Here is a 6,000-nt window from a genome sequence, read left to right on the forward strand (position 1 = left end):
TGATTCCCTCCAATGCTCACCTCATGGCAAATCAGAGCTGTCATTCAAAAGTCAGATTGGAGGCATGGAAGCTTTCCTTTTGAAACCTGCCATCTAGGACAACTTTGCCTGCACTGAACTACGGAGTGGAAAGGGCTCACATTTGAAGGTTTCATCTCTCCTTCACCACCTTCCTTCTTTGTTTCAGTCTTTGCCCATCTGAGATCCTTTTTGCCAGAATTTCCTCCTTTTCTTTCTGCACAATTTCCTTGACAAAGGAAATTCGGTGTTGGTTCTTGGGACTTGATCAAAATTGCACTGTAACTTGAAAGAAGTCCTTGAAGTTCAGGCCCGTTGACGCCACTCTTTAATTTGAGAGGATCCTTCCCCTCCCCCCTTTTACCTCTTGGGGCTCATCTCAGGCCATTGAAGTGATGTTCAGCTTTGCTCTTACATGTATTTCTTGGATGGTTGGGAGAGTCATCCCAAAGCCTTCTGAGAATTAGTTTGAGAATAAATCAACACATAGCTAGTCAACTGGATGGAAACAACTGGATGAGCGAACACCAATAATGTCGCCTCTGTAATTGACTAGTAAATCATTTAGGCTTGCTGGGTGCCAGTTTTCTCATCTCTGAAATGGAGATTATAATAGTACCTACTTCATAAGGTAGTTGCCAGAGTTAAGTGAGTCTGCAAAGAGTTTAGAAGAGTGGTTGGTAATATGCTAACTAATTTGGATGTAAATTAAAAAAAAAAAATAAATTAAATTAAAAAAAGAAGAGCGGCTGGCTATTAATATTGGAAATATTTTGTGCTAAAGAATCATGTGAAAACAATATTTCAGGAAATAACCACAGTTATATACATGAATCTTTGCACAGAAGGCAAGTGCTAGAGAAAGGGGGATTATAAGAATAGTCTCACGTTTTGGTGTATTTTAGGGGGTTTTTAGTTTAGGAATCCATTTGGGAGCATCTCTGACATTAGTCACTTTGTCTTGGTTTAAATGCCTTCTCTGCAAAGAAGCTCAGTATCTCTCAAAATCTTGTTGGGGAGTAGAGATTTAACATTAAGTATGTCATATCTGCTCAAATAACTTCCTCAGTCTATCATTTCTTTGATCACCATACAGATTTTCTTAAATTTTGTAGCATTGAATAAAACTTTTTTTCCTTTGTGATTTTTTTCATTGCTTTTTGCATAGAAAAGATAGGAAAAATAATTAGTAGATAACAGAATCAGAAGCATAAATGGTCAATATATATGAGAGAATATTTAGTTTCACAGTAATCAAAACTATATAAACTAAAATCATAGAACTTTTTGCATATAGAATTAGTAAAAATAGAAAAAATATAATATTAATTGGTGTGATATGATGAGTTTGTATATTGCAGATGAGAATATAAACTATTACAAATGATTTGATAATATGTTTCAAGAACCTAAATTTAATGTGATGGTTATTTTTTTTTTTTTTAAGTTTATTTATTTTGAGATAGAAAGAGCACGAGCAGGCATGGAGCAGAAAGAGAGGCAAAGAGAGAGATTCCCAAGCAGGTTCCACACCGCCAGTACAGAGCCCCATGCGGGGCTCAAACTCACGAACTGTGAGATCACGACCTGAGCCAAAATCAAGAGTCTGACACTTAACCAGGTGAGCTACCCAAGTGCTCCTGTGATGGTTAATTTTATGTGTCATCTTGGCCAGGCCACAGTACCGAGATGTTTGTTCAAACATTATTGTATGCTTCTGTGAGGAGCGTTTATATTGTAGGTGAGATTAACATTTAAATCAGACTTTGAGTCAACTAGATTTACTCCATGACGTGGGTGGGCCTCATCCAATTAGTCCAAGTCCTCAATTTAAAAGACCTCTCTTGAAGAAGAGGGATTTCCACCAGAAGACTGCCTTGGGGCTCAAACTGTAGCACTTCCTTGAGTCTCTAGTCTACTGGCCAACTCTGCAGGTATTTGTCTTGCCAGCCTCCTCACTTGCATGAGCCAGTTCCTTCAAATAAGTCTCTCTTTCCATATATATCCTATTAGCTCTGTTGCTCTGGAGAACCCTGATGAATACACTTAGTAATACTCCACTTGAACTTAGTAATACCATTTCTAGGAATCTATCACAAGGAAATAATCATAAATATAGTACAAATTTATAAAGCAAAAATAGAAAAAATAGTAAAAAAAACAAAAGCAAAAAACCACATGTCCAGTATCCTATAATTAAATAGGTATATTTTGCCATATATACCCATAGAAAGAATGATAACAGTTTGTAATCACTGAAAGTCGTGTACTGGAATAATACTTATTGATATGGGAAAATGCTCATGTGTGGCATATTCATATCCCTATCCCTATATCTACGTATCTATGTACCTACCCACCTAGTTCTGCCTCATAAAGTAGCTAGCCAGTAGCCACATGTGGCTGTCAAGCACTTGAAACATAGCTAGTCAGAATGAGAAAATAAAATTTTCATTTAATTTTAATTACTTTAATTTTAAAAGAACGCAAATGTTAGAAACCTTTTAAGTGTGGAACAACTTGGATATTGTGATCTACTTTTCTTTTTCCTATTAAAACTTCATTAAAAAATAGTTTTGGGCTCACAATAAAATTAAAGGGAAGGTATAGAGATTTCCCATATACCTCCTGCCTCTACAGAGGGATAGCCTCCCTCATTATAAACATCCCCTAATAGAGTGGCACATTTGCTACAATTGGTGAACCTACATTGACACATTATAATCACCCATCTCTATAGTTTACATCACGGTTCACTGTTGGTATTCTACATTCCATAGCTTTGGATAAGTATATACATATGGATCCACCATTAAGTATCATACAGAATTTTTTTAATATGAAATTTATTGTCCAATTGGTTTCCATACAACACCCAGTGCTCATCCCAACAGGTGCCCTCCTCAATGCCCATCACCCACCCTCCCCTCCCTTCCACCCCCCCCATAAACCCTCAGTTTGTTCTCAGTTTTTAAGAGTCTCTTATGGTTTGGCTCTCTCCCTCTCTCTTTTTTTTTTTTCCTTCCCCTCCCCCATGGTCTTCTGTTAAGTTTCTCAGGATCCACACAAGAGTAAAACCATATGGTATCTGTCTTTCTCTCATACAGAATATTTTCATTGCCCTAAAAATCTGCTGTGCTCTACCTATCCATCCCTTCCACTCAATATACTTTTCCCCCTATTTTTTAAACCTTGAATTTTATGAAGTTTAAATACAAATTTAATACTTAAAAATTGTTTTTAACATTTATTTTTGAGAAAGAGAATGCAAAGAGGGGAAAGGCAGACACAGAGAGGGAGACACAGAATCCAAAGCAGGCTCCAGGCTCTGAGCTGTCAGCACAGAGCCTGAAGCGGGGCTCAAACTCACGAACCACGAGATCATGACCTGAGCCAAAGCCAGACGCTTAACCAGCTGAGCCACCCAGGCGCCCCACACATTTAATACTTTTGATGAAAATTGAAATAAGCTTTATAAGGCCAGGTTGTATTGCAAATTATATTTTTGAAGTTTTCTACCATGGACACATTATTTTTAGAATCAGAAAACAGTTCAAAAAGAAAATATAAAGTTATCTTTTACAGCAAGAAATAATGAAAATATTTCCAAATATGCCTTTCAGACATTCATAGTATAACTATTCTACTTTTCAGAAGTAAGAGTTTGTAGGCGGTTGGAGAGATAATATTTAATTGAGCAGTACCCAAAATTTGAGCAAATCAGTCAGTCTGAAGCTACATTTGGGAATTTCAGAACATTTGTTAATATTTCAAATACAACTATTCAACACATTTTGTGAAAACTCTTTTCTTGAGCCATGAATAATTTGTTACTATCTTTCTGAACCCTGGCTCTGAGTTAATGCTTTCTACTTCCTGAGGGATTTTACAATTCAGTTTTGAAAAAGATAAACTGTATCTGGAAACTCTGGGAAAGACTGATTTCTGAACAGCTCTATTCTTATGGAGAAGTCACAGTCTGACCAAAGGAAGAGAGGGCTTGCAATTTTTACTGGCATTTTTCTTCCTTTCTTCTCCAGTGTAACAGTTTGTGAGTTATCTTTGAGGATGGTTGTCCATCAGGACACTTCTCAAACAGGATGATTCTGTTAAGTTAGTGAAATGATCATTCCCAACATCACGGTTATTCCACACCATTGGGCAAAATGCTGACAGCACACAGGGATTACAGGAATTCGCCTCAACTGTTTGTGACTTTCTTACTCCTTGTGATCAAATCAACCCTAAATACTCCCTGAAGCAGAAATCACGAACAGTGTGCACTAGCATTGATTATTCATAGGTGGATATTTTCACCTCCCTTTAAAGACAAGGAGTATCAGAAACATGAAGTGTGTCGTACATGTCAGAACTAGGGTCTAGCCCTCTTTGAAATTCCAGTGCCAGCGTTCTTGTTTAACTGGAGGTTTCTCACTATACAGAGGGTTGTAATAGAAATAGTTGCAGCGTGTTGTGCATTGGAGAATAAAGGAAACTTCTTGGGCAACACGGTGCATGATGACACATCTCTACCTCTTCTTGAAAGCCCTTTCGATGACAACAACCAAAAGAATATTAACACACAAGGACAAAGAGAATTAAAGGATATTCATGGTGGGCAACATGGGCAACATGGTGGATGATGACACATCTCTATCTCTTCTTGAAAGCACTTCGATGACAACAACCAAAAGAATATTAATGCACAAGGACAAAGAGAATTAAAGGATATTCAGCCACAACTGAGAACTCACACTTTTTTTTTTTTTTTGAAGAGAGCAATCTCTGCAAGAGAGTGGTGACTTCCTTAGCAGAGTGCAGAAAGCTATAAGCTATGGGTGTCCGAGAGGGACATACAAGACATAATCTGATTCTTCTCTCAGAACCTTGGAAAAGCTTAAAATTTAAAGCAGCAGATACAGCAAGATGTGGAGGAGCACAAGGCCACCGTGGGAGGGACCGAAATCTTTCAGGCAAAAGGGTTGGGGCCTTAGTTCTTTCCTTTCTCCAGAGCTCGTTAGCAAGCTTCTCCTTCACAGAGAGTTTCCAATCAGCTGGTCACTGCTCACTCTTTAATACAGGCCACCAAGCATCACTGGGCGGTTGAGGTTAAGTTTCTAATATGAGAGAGATTCAAACAAACAGAAAGAGTAACACGGAGAACACGGAGGACCCAGAGCCAAGGAAATGGCTAAGAAAGTAGAACAAAAGCAAATAGGGAAGCAGCATAAGACATTTGGGAAGGTCGATCCGGGAGGTTTTAGCTAGTAACAAATTGAGGAGAAGGAATTTCCAAAGACAAAAACCACAAGATAATTCCCCAGAACTGAGAACTTGTCTTTCCAGATTGGAAAGGTTCTCCAATGTGCCCCGCTCAATCAATAAAAAGAGAAACACAGTCAGGTAGATATTTATGAATTTTAGGACACCAGGAATACAGAAATCTTCTAAAAGTTTATGGTGGGAGGGGCACTTCACATACAAAGAGATGGGCATTCAAGTGTTCTTTGACTTCTCCAACCAACGCTGGAGGCTACAATGCCATGGAGCAGAGCTGTCATAATTTGGAGGCAAATTATACTCAATTCTATGCTCAACATAGAATTGTACACATGGATAAACCATGGATTCTTTTCCGAGAGCTGTCATGACAAAGCACCGCCAACTGGGTGGCTTAAAACAGTAGAAATGTATTCTCTCAGTTTTGGAGACCAGAAGTCCAAAATCAAGGTGTCGGCAGGGCTGATTCCTTTTAGAGGCTCTGGGAGAGAATGTTTCCTGTTTCTCTCCTGGCTTCTGTGATGGTCAGTAATCCCGAACATTCCTTGGCTTGTAGATGCATCACTCTACTCTCTGCCTTTGTTATCATGTGGCCTTCTGTCCTCTGGTGTCTCTGTGTTTTCACATGACCTTCTTATAAGGACACCCATCATTGGATTTAGGGCCCGCTCTAATCCAATATAGCCACATCTTAACTAATTA

Source organism: Leopardus geoffroyi, chromosome C2 (genome assembly GCF_018350155.1).
Source record: "Leopardus geoffroyi isolate Oge1 chromosome C2, O.geoffroyi_Oge1_pat1.0, whole genome shotgun sequence".
Taxonomy (NCBI): Eukaryota; Metazoa; Chordata; class Mammalia; order Carnivora; family Felidae; genus Leopardus; species Leopardus geoffroyi.